This window comes from Ursus maritimus, unplaced genomic scaffold (genome assembly GCF_017311325.1).
Source record: "Ursus maritimus isolate PB19 unplaced genomic scaffold, ASM1731132v1 scaffold_3, whole genome shotgun sequence".
In the NCBI taxonomy this organism is placed as follows: Eukaryota; Metazoa; Chordata; class Mammalia; order Carnivora; family Ursidae; genus Ursus; species Ursus maritimus.
Genome location: NW_024425563.1, coordinates 2,791,425 through 2,809,294, shown reverse-complemented (window position 1 = coordinate 2,809,294; position 17,870 = coordinate 2,791,425). Strand labels below are relative to the sequence as shown.

Sequence of the window (17,870 nt, the reverse complement as noted above, 5' to 3'; positions counted from 1 at the left end):
CCCGTCGGTCGCCTCGCCGCGGTGGCCTGCGAGCCTCGGTGCCGGGGCTGGCGGTCGCGAGCCTGCACGCAGCCGTGGGCCCCTCGGTGCGGCGGCCGGTCCCGGGCGGCAAGGCTGTGGCCTGCCGGGCCGCGGCGAGCCCAGCTTGTGGGAGGGTGGCCTCTGACCAGCATGGGTGGGCTCCGCGCCCGGGGCAGAAACGCGGCTGGGAGAGCCCCATTGTGCAGAAGTGTGGGGCAGTGCGGCGTTTCAGAAACTAGGGGTCCTTAGGGGAGAGCCCCAACTCGTGGGTCTACTGCGTGAACTCCTCACTGGTCCAACGAACGTCTCTGAGTGCTTCATCAGCAGTTTACAGAGACGAAACAGGGCAAAAGAGCTTTAGATACTGAATCCGTTTCCTTGAGTGGTTTTCTCTGGTTTCGCAAGCATCAGTGATTTTGACAGGACACCAACAAATTCAGGTAAAATCAGTGGTGAAATCACATTTTGTTGATTGAAGTGTTTTTTTTTTTTTAAATCTTAAATATTGAAAACTTCTTGAGAGTGACTTTAATGATTGCTTGAAAGCTCTGGTAAAGGAAGGGAGCCCCTTAGATGGCCAAGTATCATCGACAAGAGCATCTTTCCAGTGTCCACTGTAGAGGTCTTTTTGAGTCATGCTTCCTTATGAATACATTGCAGTCTTCTTGCTCAGAGCTTTGGTCTGAATATTAAAACGTTTGTATGGCAAAATGGAAGAAACCACAGAGACTAAACGCAGATATGTCACTTTGGGCAGTAAGTTTGCTAGGTACCGCCTTTTTGTCAGGCGATTTTTTTGCTTGTTAGAGGTGAGGCTTTCTAGTTGAAGTTTGAAAATGCATGGTGTCCCTTACTTGGTTACTTTCTGGGGTTCAGAATCCGGTGTTTTGTATCATCCTCTTTAAGTGTAGTCTGGGAACTCCTGGGTCAACACTGTTTTCATTAGTAGAGCAAACACGGTGTACGGTGGCGGTTTTCAGAAGCTGTAGGATGTGTGAAGATGTTACACAGATGGCTGCTGGAATGTGTGCTGGCATGTTCTTTCAAGTTACTAGTTTCTCATTTGTAAGACGGTAAATGTCAATGAATACAGTTCATGTAAGTAAAAGAATTTCGGTGCCCTCGATGAATTTGAGTCTAGAAAGTTTGAGAATTGCTGTTTTAGAGGATTAGGTAGGCTTTATCCCTGATGTTTTGGGGTTTGCCTTCCATTTCATCACAGGCACCTGGTTTCCCCTTCTTATACCAAAGCCAAAATCTTCGTGAGTTCTACGTGACCTGGCTCTTAGGGCCTCACCGAAAACCCGAGTATCTCCTGCTGGCTCTAGGAGCACTGTTCCCTCCCTCTTGTGGGGGCTGGCTGCTCATTAGCCAGCCTCAGGCTCCCCAGGAGGCATTCTTATCTAAGGTTTGTCCACCTCCTGGTAGGAGCCTCCCTCCCTCCCTCTTGTTCTGTGGTAGCCTTGTTTCAGAACATTTATCCCAACTTGTAATTTCATTTTGTTATTTAGTACTACTTTTTTTTTTAAATCTCTCTTACCCTAGTCTGTAAGCCCTATGAAGACAGGAATGCTGCCTGTTTTACGCCTGTTTTACCTGCCGCTTATTCCAAGTTCGTGGCACATTGTGTATCTTCAGCCAGTAATTTGACAAATGAGTGAATTAAAGTTTGAAATGTTTTCCTTATGAATCCTTTTATACCCTTTTATGTGCATCTGTAAGTTGAACGGTTTTAGCTTTGTGGCCTTTTATGGTACCAAGAGAATCATGTAGTATTCTGCAGTTTGCTTTGTTCACTTAAAAGTAGGTCTTGGGTGTTGTGGGGGGTGCCTGGGTGGCTCAGTCAGTTAAGCATTTGACTTCATGATCTCAGGGTCCTGGGATCGAGCCCTCAGTGTTGCTCCCTGCTCAGCAGGGAGTCTGCTTCTCCCTCTGCTCCGCCCCCTGTGCACGGGCTCGAGCTCTCTCTCTCTTTCAAATAAATAAATAAAATCTTAAAAAAAAAAAAAGTAAGTCGTGGGGAATCTTCCATGTCAGTAGGTGAGAGTTTTACGGATCCACTCCTGATCATTTAATCATTTTTCTATTGATGGGCATTTCAGTTTTCTGCTTTTTAAGCTACTGTGGAAAATTCTGTGCAAAACATCGATAGACACAATTTAGTGTGCTTATGCAGATGTTTCTGGAGGATACATACCTCTAGAAGTGGAAATACTGTGTTGCAAGTTATATACATTTAAAATTTTGATAGCTATTGCAAGTCGTCCTTTAAAAAAAGTTCGTACTGCTTTATCCCCCCCCAGTAGTGTGTGGGAGCACGCCATTTCCCATACCCTTTCTAAGAATCTTTTTAATTTTTGTTCATCTTGGGACAGAAAAATAGCCATAATGTTGTTATGTTTTCCTGATCTCCAGAGAAATTAGGCATCTTTTCATATATTATTTTTCTGTGAATTGCATGTTTATATCATTTCCCTTTTTTTTATGGGGTGGTTGATCTTTGTCATTATTTATATATTTTTTATTCTTTGTATATTTTATCAGGATTATTAGCCCCCTTTTTAAAAAAGATTGTGCTTGTCCTATAAATAACTTTGTTTTAAACTTTTCACCATATGGAAGTTTAAAATTTTTACTCTGAAATATGTCACTTGTTTTTATAAGTTTTTTTTTCTTTCTGTAATGGTGGCTTTATGCCAAGAATTCCTCTATGCTTTTAACATTTTATGCTTCTATGGTGGTTTGGTTTTTTTTTTTTTTTAAGATTTATTTATTTATTTGTTTGAGAGAAAGAGAGCACAAACGGGAGCAGCAGAGGGAGGGGGAGAAGCAGACTCTACTGAGCAGGGATCGATGGGGGGCTCGATCCCAGACCTCCATATCATGACCTGAGCCAAAGGCAGCCACTTAACTGACTGAGCCACCCAGGAGCCCCTGTGCTTTTTTATATTCAGCTTTTATTCCATATGGAGTTTCATTTTGGGTGTTGTGTGCTTTGGGGACCTATAACAGCTCTGATATGATTTATGGAATTCTCCATCTTTTCTATCTTCATAATATCTTAAGTTCTCATTAACAGTTTTTTAGAATTACTGTTTCGTAGTGTGTGCATATATATGTGGTTATGTACGGGTATATGTTATGTATGTATGATGGCATGTTCTTTTTCAGAAATTTCTTCAATTAGTCCTGCGCATTTTTAAGAAAAAGTACTTCAGAATCATCAGTCATATTCTATAAAGAATTCTACTGGAATTTTTATTGAGATTGCATTGAGTTTATTTACATAATTTGAATGTTTGATATTTTTACAATATGGGTCCTTTCATCTAGTAACAAGAGTGTTTCTGTCAAGCTTTTCTTTTTGTCAGTCAGTCATCTCTACCAAATGTTTGTTGAGTACCTACTCTGCTGGGCACTAATCTAAGAGGCTGGGGTACATAGCAAATATACTAGAGATCCCTACCCTTAGGAACTTACATTAAGTAAAAAAAATTTTTTTTAAGGACTTACTTATTTCAGAGAGTGCGCCTGTGCTCCAGGGAGGCGGGGAGGGGGAAGCAGACTACCTGCTGAGCATGGAGCCCAGTACAGGTCTCCGTCTCCTGACCCTGAGATCATGACCTGAGCTGAAATCAAGAGCCGATGCCCAACCAGCTGAGCCACCCAGGCTCCCCACTAAAATTTTCTTTAGGTAGTTCTTTCACATTTCTTGTTGGTTTTATTCTTAAATTTTTTATATTTGTCATTGTGGATGGCGTAGATTTTTATCTTATTACATTCTCACATTTGTTATTGGTCTATTATAGAAAAGCTTTTTTAAAAAAATATATATATATTGAATTATATATAGCTGGTTTTTGGAACATTGTTTTAATAGTTTGGTACTTCAGATTTTCTGGTTAGTCATACCTAGAAAGTCTTCTATTTGATATTGATAACTCTCGTTTCTTTTTGTCTTCTGCTTGTCTCGGAGGCTTTCATTGTCAAGCCTTCCAGTATGATGTTGAAGAATATAGGTGGCAACAGGCATCTCTATCTTGTCATCTTGTTCTGAGTTTTTTTTTTTTTTTTAAGATTTTATTTATTTATTTGACAGAGAGACAGCCAGCAAGAGAGGGAACACAAGCAGGGGGAGTGGGAGGGGAAGAAGCAGGCTCCCAGCGGAGGAGCCTGATGTGGGGCTCGATCCCAGAAGGCCGGGATCACGGCCTGGGTCGAAAGCAGACGCTTAACAACTGAGCCACCCAGGCGCCCCTTTTCTGAGTTTTAACTTGTTCTTTTGATGTTTTGCCATTAAATATGGTGTTTACTGTAGATTTCTGATAGTTATTGTTTTTTGGCAAAGAAAATTGTTTTTTGAGTTGGGTTTTTAATTTTATCAGATGCTTTTTCTGCATCTGTTGAGGTGATCTATGAGACCCCTTCTTTAATCTCTTAATGTATTATATTGATAGATTTCTTGTGCTGAACCAACCTTGCATTCTTGGTCTCAAAACCTTCTGCATGCTTTGTTCTTTTAAATATATTGTTGGGTTTCATTTTAGGATTTATCAATGATCGTAGGAAAGATTGGATTATAGTTTTCTTCTTTCGTATTTGTACATGTGTACTATCCTGGTTTTTTTTTTTTTTTTTTTTTAATGAAATGCTGGCTTCCTAGAACGAGTTGTGAAGTTTTCTGGGACAGTATAAAAATCTCTGTCAAATTTAAGTTGGAAGAACTGCAAAGCCATTGATTGGGTCTGGTAGCTCTTTATTTTTCAGTTTCTTCTACCATTATTGGCCTATTTAGCTTTTTAGAAATCTCTGGATCTTTTTTTTTTTTAAGTTTATTTATTTGTTTAATCTCTACACCCAAAATAGGGCTTGAACTCATGACTTCGAGATCAAGAGATGCATGCTCTTCTGACTGAGCCAGCCAGGCGCCCCTCAGTTGGTCAGTTTTGATAAATTTTTCTGGAAAAACAATTCTTTATATATATATATATTTTAAAGATTTTATTTATTTGACAGTGATAGAGACAGCCGGTGAGAGAGGGAACACAGCAGGGGGAGTGGGAGAGGAAGAAGCAGGCTCCCAGCAGAGGAGCCCGATGTGGGGCTCATTCCAGGACCCCAGGATCACGCCCTGAGTTGAAGGCAGATGCTTAACGACTGAGCCACCCAGGCGCCCCTATGTTTATATTTTTGAATTAATGTAGGGTTCGATACTACCATTTCTAGTTTGTTAAAGGTAAATTTTTTGAGGCTCATGGGTGTGTGAACAAATTCTTTATTCTTGTACTTGATGGATGATTTGGTTGGGCCCAGAATTCTAGACTTGAATTCCTTTTCCTTAGATTTTTGGTTGCTGTGTTTTCTGGCTTCTACTTCTGTTGAAAAGTCTGATGGCATTCTGATTCCTTTGTACATAACCATTTCCTCTCCCTGGAGGATTTTAACAATTCTTCATCAGTGTTCCAAAATTTCATTAGCGTAGGTCTTTTTATTGTGCTTTGCATTTGGTGGACGCTTTAGTGTGGAAATGTGCATTTTCAGTTCTGGGAAATTGTATTTTTTTCCTTTCATCTCTTCTGTTCACACCTTCTGAAACTCTTATTGGTTTCCGTTGCTTCAGTTACGTACAAAACATAAGAATAATGAGACATCTCGTTAAGATGCTTTTGGGAAGATAGGCACTTTGGTAGTTCGTCGAGGGAAGTAAAAGAATATGTCACTGATGAAGGCTGGAGAAGCACAGGGCTGCTCTGGGGCCTCAGACACGCCCTCGGCTGCTCCTTCAGGCACTGTGCTCCAAGGATGCTCCGAGGTTACCACTCCTTCAGTAGGAGGGATTTTGTTCCTCTTGGGCCACATGCTGTTTAGCTTTAGCTGTTTTAGTTATGGCTAAATGTGTCTGCTGTTCTGGATCTTTTGATATTTTTCTCTTTTTTGAAAGAAGGTGGGACTCTAATACTTACATGTTAATACCACTTTAAAAATGTTAACAATTAAGTCAATTAAGAAAAGACAGTGTAATTCAGAGAGTATGCGTCTTGTACACCGCCAGATTGCAGCCTATACTTAGCGATTTTGCCCGCGTGATTTAGTAGGTGCCATGAATAAGTGATCTTCCTAGCTAAACATCAACGAAGTCATAGTTGCTCTATAATATTTTATATAGGAAATCAGAGGGTATATTACTACAGGGGCTTCCTAAATAAATTTAAGAGTGCTGTACTTGGTGTTGGGTAGACGTGAGTTTAAAACTGGTTTTGTTGTTTCCTAACTTTGGTTAGTTTTGTTTTTCACATCTGTAAAGGGAAAACTCGCAGTTGGATTAAAGGAGAAAACCGATGTGAAAATGATAGCTTGTTGAAGTAAAATGAAGCCTCTGTTAAGCTCTTCAGTAGTGCTGGGATTATTTCAGTTTATCAGTCTGTGTTTCAGTCAGAACAGAAGCCATGCTATGCATTTCAGGTATGAAGCTATTTTAATACAGGAATTAGAGGCTTACACAATCCTTAGAAAGGTGGAGGTACAGCGGTCAGGAAAACGTTCTCGGATAATCTCAGCTCAGGAGTTTGCCTGGAAGCCCTGTGACCCTGAAGACTCTGGGAAAGCTTGGGGGCCTTCTTGGTCTGCGGCGCTGCAGGTGTTGACTTTTGACCCTGCCGATTCTCAAGAAGTCACCACCGACTCTCCCGGCTCTCGCAAGCCCAGGTGCAGCAACGCGGTTTTCCGGAGCTCCTCCCCCCTTCCCGACGGCCTCCTGTCCTGTGTGTGTGTCTTGCCTCTGCCACCTGAGGATAACTGTAATGATACTTGGGACTCAAACCTCCTGCGAGTGCCTTGCCTCGCCCCATACAGCCTAACTCAGAACCCCACAAAGAAAGGCTCTGAGAAGCGTATTCCTGCATTTCCACTGCACCCTTGCGGCGAGTATGGTGACCACAGTCAGCACAAGTGTTTCCTATGTCTGTGGAAGGCAAAAGAGGGATTGGTGGGTGGACTTTCTCCTTTTCTTTGACGTTTCTTCCCTAAATTTCACCTATTTAGCAGCTGATCTTCACCAGTTTAGAAGGTTTCACTTATTTATTTTTATTTTTATTTTTGAAGGTTTCACTTTTTTAAAAGAGGGTCTAGATTCTTGGGAAAAGAAATGGGGTGTCATTTCCTCTGATTCTAAGTCATGATGGGACCATCTCATTGGCTGAGCTAAGACCACTTGTCCTCTTCCAGGCTGCCCAGGTTGATAGAGAATCAAGGACCTACCTTTTATAGTTTCCATATTGGGAGGCAGAGCCCTGTCTTCTGTTAGGACTCACTGTGATTGATATCCAAACACAGGAAGGAGAAATTCAGTAGTAAGACAGGCAAAAATGGTCAATGTGCACTACAATTCATAAACAAAATACAAAGTTCATTTTAGGGAGAACCTCTCCAGGGGCCCATATACGTGAGAGATTACTTATTATTTACTATTTTGGGTGTGGGGCAGAGGAAAAGGGAGAGAGAGGAATCTCAAGCAGGCTCTACATCCAGCACATGAGCCCAATGTGGGGTCTGATCCCACAACCCTGAGATCATGGCCAAAATCGAGAGTCCAAAGCCTAATAGACTGAGCCACCCAGGCGCCCCAGGTGAGAGATTGTTAAAAGAATGACTGCAAATTATTTTCCGAACAACATGGTATAGGGGCTCTATGTGAATATTTTGCTTGGTTACTCAATTTGGTAGTTTTACTCTGTAGGGCTAATATGCTCACTTTCAAAGGTCTCGAACATTATCCTGATTGTTTTTTCTAGTTATAGTTTAAAGGGTCTAGATTTACTTGCCTATAAAATACGGAATTTTGACTGTTAGTGATTCAGAATGTGAGCATATTATTCACGAGAGTGATGTTGAGGCAAAAAGAAGGTTGAGAACTTTGAACTAGAGCAAAGATTGGCAAACTTTATGTCTAAAGGGCCAAATAGTAAATATTTTAGGCTTTGCAGATCACATGGGTTCTGTTGCAATTACTGTTTTGCCCTTGTAGGTTGAAAGCAGCTGTGAACAATATGTAATTGAATTGGCATACAGTGTTCCAATAAAAGCTTACTTACATAAACAAGTAGTAGCCAAATTTGGGCAGAAGTGGGTGGCAGACCCTACTTGGCCTGTGGACTGTAATTTGCTGGCCCTTGGACTACGCAACTGACAAGAACCCTACTCAAGCTAATGTTCTGTATTGTTTCTAATCCAAGTTTGGGTTCTTGGAAAAGAGGAAATAGTGAGAATGCTAAGTAAGAGAGTTGGATTAGTTATAGACATCTGGTTGCTGTGTAATTGAAAGGCGTAAAAATTCCAGTAGCCTTGTAATCTTGCTCTAAGGAGAGGTGCTCCCTTATGGAAATAGAATGAATGTCTAGCACCACGTTTGGCCTTCCAGGGAGAGTCCGTGGGCAGGGGCATGGACCACGCTTGTCCTGCGAAAGCTCATCTTCCCCCTGGTCTTCAGGGGTGCATTGTTCTTGCTTCAGCCGGCCTGTGTGGACACCTTTTGTTCTCTTGGTTCTGCTCAGTGTGGCAGATATAAACTGCAACTTTACAAAAAGGATTTATCCGTGTTCTAAAGGTGAACAGAAGGGAAATGACTGTAGGAAATGTAAGAATAATAAGAATGGGCCCAGAGTTCTTGTCTTAGTGTATTTCCTAGGATTTCGTGTCATGGTCCTTTCCGTCTGCATTTTTATATTCCGTATTCCAGGGGGAAGAAAATAAGCTTGCTTTCTGCTTCGTTACATGTGGTCTTTGTCCAGGCACAGGTTCACCCACATTGAGAGTCATTCTTACTTCCTTTTGGAAATTCTAGTTGTTTTCTGCTCCCACTGTTGCTGTAGCTGTATCTCACTGCACTACTTAAATTTTTTTTTTTATTTCTTTGGTGTCAGGAGATGAGATTGCTTTCTTCAGAAAAAGCCTTTTCAGCCACAAACTTTTTCCCCGAAGCTTGCAGGGATTTACACTTGGACTGGGATTCCCAGCAGTTTTCCCTTTGGGACCTCACTGCTAGTAATTTTCCTTCCTTTGCTTCACCCTCATGTTTGATCACTTTTACCTTGCACACAGACATCTACACGTTATGGCTTGCTCCTGCATTGAAAGAAAAAACAAATACCTTTTCTCTGTCAAACGGTTGCCTTCAAGCATCTGTTCCATGTTCGTACATTGTGGCCAAAGCTGCCTGAGAGGGCATGTAACCTGTGTAAAGCAATACTGTCTGGGTCCCTCTCACTTCCTGTTGACCTGTGTGCCGGAGAAATCATTCAGTAAAAGAATCTGTGAAAGAATAGCAGGACAAATCTATTAACTTCACAGCTGGAATTAGCATTTAACATTTGGTCACAGTGGCATGTTTGTTTTTTAAATGAAGGCCAGTATTACAGATAAGGTCCCCATTATGCTTTGCATGATCGCCTAACTCTTCTCCAGAGTCTCTCACAGTCAAGAATTTGGTGTGTTTCCAATATATATTTCTGTTATGTGTTAACATCAAGATGTTAAATTAAGAAATACATCTGGGTATATGTATTCGTAACCAATACATAGTATTTATTTTATGCCAGGAAGGTTAGTCTGTGGGTACGTCATTTCGTATTTTTCCAGTGTGCCTTTGGTTTTGACTTGTCGAGTGAGGAAAAAGAGATAAAGACGTGTAGATTTTTGCCAGATACTGTCAAACACAGTTTCGTGTAGGGTTTTTGCCATTTTGCACTTAACCACTAGTCAGAGCGAATGCCTGTGTCCCCACACTCTCATCAACAGTATACAGTCCGATGTTTTGAGTCTTTATCGGAAGTAGGAAATTATTCATAGTTTACTTTAAAATATCTCTTATTAAAAAAAGACCTATTGTGGGAAAAATTTCAACTTAAAAATAATTGCATCGTTCCTGTACGTCCATCATCTGGTTATACCAATATGAAATCATGGCCAGTCATATTTCATCTATATTCCACCTTCTTACTCCTGCCCCCATGAAACACTAACTCTCCATTCCTCTCCCCCTGTCCCCTGGTACCCACCAGATTACTTTCTGTAGTGGTGATTTCTACTCTTGGGACCTTGTATAAGAGCAGTCATTCATCATTTGTCTTTTTGTGAATGGCTTATTTCACGTAGCATAGGGTTGTCAAGGTTCATGCATGTTGTAGCAGGTGTCAGAATTTCCAAGACTAAATAATATCCCATTGCATGGCTAGACCACATTTTATTTATCCATTTATGCATTGGTGGGCACTTGGGTTGCTTCCACCTTTTGGTTATTGTGAATAATGCTGCCATGAACATGGGTGTATAAATACCTCTTCAAACCTGTGTTTTCAGTTCTTTTGTAAGTATACCCAGAAGTGGCATTGCCACTTGAATTTAGGGCCCGTCCTAATCCAGTATGACCTCCTCTTAACAATATCTGTAATGATCCTATTTCTAAATAAGGTTGCATTGTGAGGTTCTGGTGAATAGGTTCCCTGGCACAGGGCTCCTAAAACCCTTTGAGCTTATTGTCGTTTGTGTGCTAATGAATGATTCACTGTTTGGGAGGGTCACCTATATAGTTTCAGGATGGGGGCCAGTTGCCTGAAAAACCAACCACATGTTTAAAGGGTTAGAATTTTCAGCCTCAACCTCATTTCCTAGGACGTAGGAGATGGGCTGGAGATTGAGTTCTGTCATCTTTGGTCAGTGGTTAAGGCATGCTTATCTAATGAGACCTCCATAAAAATCCCTCAGTGAAGGGATTTGGGATAGCTTCCCACATTCCTGTGTTGGGAGGGTGGCATACCCTTACCATGGGGACAGAGGCTTTTGCCCTTGGACTCTTCCCAGCTTCATCCTGCTTATATCTGGCTCTTCATTTTTATCCTTTATAATAAACTGTCAGAGTATCATGTTTTCCTGGGTTCTGTGAGGGGTTCTGCAAGTTGTTTGAGTTAATTATTTAACCTGGGGGAAGGGTGATTGTGGGAACTCCTGAACTTGTAGTTGGCCAATAGAAGTGTGGGTAGCCAGGGCACCCCATTTGCAGCTGACCATCTAAAGTGGAGCAGTGTCGTGAGACTGAGCCCTTAACCTCTTTGTTAACTTTGGATTATGAGGGTCAGAATGGAATGGAATTGTTAAGATCTGCCTAGGGTCTGAAAATCAGAGACTGTTCAGTCCTGTACAGTCAGCAAGTCAGACTTGCTTTTAGTATTACAAAAGGTGCCTGGTGTGTAATAAGACCCATGCAACATTTTAAAAACCAAACTCATTACCTTCTACCCATCCCCAACCCCAAAATAAACCAGCACATTTATCATTCAATTCATATCCCTCTAATATTTTGGATTCAGAATACTGATGTTTTCTTTGACTTCTCTTTTGTCCTTGTCATTTAGTTGGCATGACTTGGAGTTTCTAAATGGACAGATTCCGGGGCACCTAGGTGGCTTAGTCGGTTGAGGATCCGACGTGATTTCGGCCCAGGGTTGTGGGATTGAGCCCAGAGTTGGGTTCCACGCTCAGTGGGGAGTCTGCTTGAGTTTCTCTCTCTCCCTCTGCCCCTCCCCCTGCTCATGCTTCTCTCTCTGCCTCTCTAAAATAAATAAATGAATCTTAAAAAAAAATAGATTCTGATTTATCCATTGTCTTATTTACCCATCTATTCTTTACTGTGATGTTAGCCAGGATTTTTTTTTTTTATTACTTGGTTTGTAGTACGTTGTTGTTCAGACCATTGTTTATCTGTTATCAGTTCAGTCATTGCTGCTTTTTGCTGCTAGATAATTTTTCTAAAGTGCAATCATGTTGCGTATTAAGTGTAGATTTCTCACACTGATTCTTCAGCAGTGCCCCAAATCTACCTTTTCAGCATTTATTTTTCATGTTGCTTCTCTCCATGAATGGCTGTTTCAAACCAGCAAACTATTCAGTCTTCTGGGCTTAAACAGCACTTTTCACCCTCTCTGCTGTCTTCCCTGTATGCCCATCTGCTTGTCATAAATCTAGTCATTGCTCATCCTTCATCTCTGTTACTGTAAAACCAAACTTCACTTTCCCCAACTCCTGTCATGCTGTATGCATTTTTGTGCGGGGGGGGGGCGCGGGGGTGGTGCCTGGAAATTAACCTCAAAGTATCTCCTGGGTTGAATAAATTTTTACTTGAATTTCAGATATTCCATTGATTTTTACTTCAGTGGCTTTTTTTTTTTTTTAAGATACACATTTAAGTAGGCTGCATGCCCAGCATCGAGCCCAGCGCAGGGCTTGAACTCCTGACCCTAAGATCAAGGCCTGAGCTGAGATCAGGAGTCCTATGCTTAACTGAGGCACCCAGGCACAGCTTCAGTGGCTTTTTCTGCTGATAAATTTAAATGGTATGAAATTTCATACTTCATTAAAAACATCTAAAAACATCGTACCATCTTGTTTAAAGTTTGCACGTTGTATGTTCAAATGTGTGCATAGATAAACACTTAGAATGATGTTCATTTGGTGTTATGATTGTTATTTTTCTTTCTTTTTTTTTTTTTTTTTTTTGAGAGAGCTCTAGCCGTGGATGGGGGAGAGAGAGGGAGAATCTTGAAATAGGCTCCATGCCTGCAGCAGAGGCCGATGTGGGGTTTGATCTGACCTTGAGATCATGATCTGAGCAGAAGTCAGGAGTTGGATGCTTAACCAGCTGACCCACCCAGGTGCCCTGTTATTTCTGATCAGAGAAATTTGGGGTGATTTCAGTACCTTTGTACCTTTTAGGTATTGCAAGAAGGTTTTATGATTGTATATTACTTTAGTAAGTACATTGCTGTTATTCTAAGAAAGAAAATAGGTTCTGTAAAAATGTAAGGAAAAGTACAGAAGACAATCTGTAATTGATTCCATACAGAAAGATAACTGCCATTTGTGGTCTTGCTTATATCCTTCCAGACACACATACACGTATATATCTTACACATAAAGTGGTGCATTATACTGCATGATACAGTGCAGTGTTTTCCCCCATGTTATATTATTGTGGACATTTTTCCATGTCAGAAAATATAGCAATACTAGTGATAGTTCTTATTGCTGCCTAGTATACAATTGCAAGACTGTATTTTAATTTTACCTCTCTGCTCTGTAGTTTTTTTTGTTGGGTATTTGCTCCATTTCCACTTTTCCCCTGTTGATAAAATATGCTTTGGTGAGCATCCTTGTCCATACAACAGCTTTCAAAGTCTTAGAGACACCCCAAGACTATTTCAGAGTGTCTGTGAGGGCTATTTTCCTAAGAGTGCTGAGATCCGATGTGCCTTTTTTATTGTGCTTTCATTCGCACCAATGTTGCAAAAGTAATGGTGAGTCATTTTGTTGCCTTAGCATAATCAGGGCAGTGACCACAAACTTAGAAGTCAGGCCACACAGAAAAAAAACAACACAGCAGTTTGTTTAGGAAGATCCTTGATGAAGCAGTAAAGTTATTAATTTTATTAAATCTTGACCCTGAGGTACATTTAAAAAAAATGATATTGTTTGGGGCACCTGGGTGACTCAGTTGATTAAGTGTCCAACTCTTGATTTCAGCTCAGGTCATGATCTCAGGGTTGTGAGATCCAGCCGTGCTTCTTGGGCTCCACGCTGGATGTGGAGCCTGCTTAAGAGTCTCTCTCTCTCCTCTGCCCCTCCCCACCTCCCTCCCTCTTAAAAAAAAAAAAGTTTGTGACAAAATGGGAAGTATGCATAAGGTGTTTCTGTCACTACCACCTGGGGCTTCTAGGGAAAGTACTTTTCTGATTGAGTTGAGAGCTGAATTTGCTGTTTGTTGTTTTGTTTTTTTTCGTAGAACACCAGTCTTACTTGAAAAGACAACTGACAAAACTAGAATTATTCAGACTTTAGTAGTTGGCAGATGTTTTCTTGCAAATGAAGTGAGCCTGTCTATTCAAGGGAACAACTGACAGTATTGATTGCCAGTGAGAAAATCCAAGCTTTCGAGCAAAAATTAGAATTTTGAAAAAGTTGTATTTGCTGTGGTGAACTTGAAAACGTCCCAATACTTGAAGACTTTTCTGATGAGATTGGTGGTTCTATTAACAAATGTAATTTTTGATATTGAATAATGAAAGGTGTCCACATTTGAAAGCACAGCATAACTCAGTGAACCAGTATTTTCAAGACGTTATACAATCATTCATGTTATAAGATACATTAACAGTGCAAGACATACCAGTGCATTTGAACAGGTGAGATGAGAGTATGAAATGTTCATTGATAAGGCTTCAGATTCTGCATTGCAAATAGCCTTTGAGAAACCACCACTTGTCGAGTGTTGGCATAGTATCAAGAATATCTGAAATTATCTGAAAACACTTAATGCTCTTTTACAGCGTCACATATATTTGAAGTTGGATCTCTTTCATGCACTTCAGTCAGAACAGTATATTGCAGGAGATTGAATGCAGAAGCAGATGTGAAAATCAAGCTGTCCTCTATAAAGACAGATGTTAAAAGAGTTTTGCAAAACAAAAATCCTTTTTTTAAAATACAGTTTTCATTAAGAAATGTTACGTTAACATGTAATGGGTTTATTTTTTCTTTTACATCAATTTGTGAATAAAATATTTTTTAAATGCCTTGGTTTTAATTTCTAATACAGTAAATATTGAAAGAGACAACCCATGTACATTTTGTTTTTAAATTAAAAAAATTTGAATATAATCAACAAAATATTACGTTTCAAGGTTACAGCAGTGATTTGACGACTGTGTACCTGTGCCTCTGTACCTTCTGGGTGCTCACAAGTTTAGCTCCCGTCTGTCACCGTACGGGGCTATTACAGTGTCCTTGATTATATATATATATATTTTTTAAAGATTTTATTTATTTATTTGACAGAGATAGAGACAGCCACAGCGAGAGAGGGAACACAAGGAGGGGGAGTGGGAGAGGAAGAAGCAGGCTCATACCGGAGGAGCCTGATGTGGGGCTCGATCCCATAATGCCGGGATCACGCCCTGAGCCGAAGGCAGACGCTTAACCGCTGTGCCACCCAGGCGCCCCAGTGTCCTTGGTTATATTGGCAGTGCTTCCCAGGTACATTTTAATGCGTTTTACAATGACCATTCTCTTTAAAATTGTAATCAGCCTGGTTAGCACCTCCTACTGCCCTCTTCCTTGTTTTCCATATATATATATTTATTCATGGGGTTTTGGTTTGTCTCTACCTGTTAGACTCTAACCTATATGTGGTGGAAATTTTTATCTTGTGCACCCCTGTATGTCAGGTGTTTAGAACAATGCCAGGCATACAATAGGTGCTCAAATAATTGTTGAATGAAGGATGTGGGTTTCACGACCTCAGTTGTGTTCATAGTTTCTTCTCACCTTGCACTAATCCTTGTTTTGGAATGATTTCATAGCTAATTATCTTGGACATTTTATGGGGGTCTCTCCTTTGGAGAAGTATTTAACTGTTTTTTCTTCTAATTTTGACTTTTGTGGTTTTAACTGCAAGAAGTACTTATATAGCAAGATGACAGTTAAAATTCCTTGTGGAGTATCTTCTCTGATGGATTGTGGTGGACTGGGGGCAGGGATTCCCAACTCTAGCTGTTGTCACACTTGGAAGCTTTAAAAAACAAAAAATAGAGCCCACTGAATCAGAATCAGGGTGGGGCTAGGGATCGTATAATTTTTAACAAGGTTTCTAGGTGATTGTTACCTCGGCATAAGGGTTTTCTGTCCTCGGTAGAATTAGGCGTTGTAATTAGCAGTGTCTGCCAAGGGTGATTGTGACCATTAATACCTTCACTGTGAACTGATGTGAAAAAAGCCACGAACAAGCCATTCTGGTTATAAAATGTTGGGACTTTGTTCTTCTTGTTGTAGCTGCGGAATGCTGTTTTCATGAAGTGTGTAATTCAGGGGAGGAAGGAAAACTAACACAGAAACCTAACAGAAAACTAACCACAGAAACGTAAATTATTTTATTTATTTTTTAAAAAGATTTTTATTCATGTGAGATAGAGAGCTCGAGAGCGAGCAAGAGAGAGAACGCGAGTGCATGAGTGGTGGGGAGGGGCAGGGGGAGATGGAGAAGCAGGGCTCTCTGCTGAGCAGGGAGCCTGACTCAGGGCTTGATCCCAGGACGCTGGGATCATGACCTGAGCCAAAGGCAGATGCTTAACCGACTGAGCCACCCAGGCACCCCCAGAAACTTGAGTTAGTTACTTACATTTAAAAACTAGGGAACAATCCATATTTTTGTCTTCTCTTGAAAAGTTGGAATCTGCCTTCACTGGGCCTGCACTTCCTGTAATATGTGGTAATGCTCTAAGCAAGGTAAAGTCCTGCTAATTTGACGTAATTCCCACCCAGTCTGCTTTGGTCATTTATATTCCCCTGTGTACTTCCTGTAGACGTTTGAGTTTTTCATCCCTGACCAAAGTTTCTTGATTATCTTTTTAAAAAACGGAGTCCATTGAAGTGTAATTGATATACAGGAGATTGCATATCTTTGAAACACACAATTTGGTAAGTTTGGATATGTATATACATCCATGAAACCACAACCACAGTCAGTGTAAGGAATGTGTCATTGTCAGAAGTGTCTTTGTGTCCTGATTCCAGCTGCTGATTCTGTTACTGTTGTAATGGTACCATTTTATAAGAAGGAATCTGAGAACATGTGTTCTGGTTTTTGTCTGGCTTCTCTCAGCATAATTATTTTGAAGGTCATCCATGTTGTTGAGTATGTCAGTATTTAACTCTCCTTTACTGCTGAGTAGAATTGTACTCAAGGATATTCCACAATTTGTTGATCTGTTCGCCTGTTGATGAACATTTGGGTTGTTTCCAGTTTTGGGCTTTTACCAATATTGTGCCTATGAACATTTGTGTACAAGCCTTTGCATGGATTTATATTTCTTTATCTCTTGGGTAGTTATATAGGAGTGGAATGGCTGGATCATGTGGTAGGGGTATATTTAACCTTTTAAGAAACTGCCAAAATGGGGCACCTGGGTGCCTCAGTTGGTTAAGCATCTGCCTTTGGCTTAGGTCATGATCCCAGGGTCCTGGGATCGAGTGCCGCAGCGGGCTCCCTGCTCAGTGGGGAGCCTGCTTCTCCCTCTCTCTCTGCCACTCCCCCGTTTGTGCTCTCTCTCTCTCAAATAAATAAAAAAAATTGTAAAAAAGAAAAAAAAAAGAAAAAAAAAAAAAAAGAAAATGCCAAACTATTTTATTAAGCGGTTGTATCGCTTCTCATTCCTGTCAGCAGAGTGTGAGTTCAGTTGCTCCACACCCTTGACAACACTTGGTATAGTAGGTCTTAAATTTTAGCCATTCTCATAGCTCTGTCCTGGTATACTGCTGTGGTTTTAATTTACATTTCCCTAATGACAGTGTAATGTTGAAAATCTTTTCATATGCTCTTTGTCATATGTACATGTTTTTTGATGAAGTCTGTATTTAAATATTTTTCCCCTTAAGGACGCCTGGGCAGCTCACTTGGTTAAGCATCTGAATCCTGGTTTCAGCTCAGGTCATGATCTCAGGGTTGATGGGTCCCTGTGTCCAGGCTCCTCCCAGAGTCAACTTGAGATTCTTTCCCCCGTTCTCCCTCCCCCTCTGCTTCTCCCCTTGCTTGCGGCTCTTTCTTTCTCTCTCTCTCAAATAAATAAATAAAATCTTTTTTTTTTTTTAAAGATTTTATTTATTTATTTGACAGAGATAGAGACAGCCAGCGAGAGAGGGAACAGAAGCAGGGGGAGTGGGAGAGGAAGAAGCAGGCTCCCAGCGGAGGAGCCTGATGTGGGGCTCGATCCCAGAACGCCGGGATCACGCCCCGGGCCAAAGGCAGATGC

The 17,870-nt window shown here is 40.9% G+C and overlaps 1 protein-coding gene across 1 annotated transcript in view; it reads left to right on the top strand.

Moving 5' to 3' along the window:
• Nucleotides 1-17,870, top strand: part of RBM33 (RNA binding motif protein 33) — a 130,689-nt gene that overhangs the window by 217 nt on the left and 112,602 nt on the right. The window lies entirely within an intron of this gene.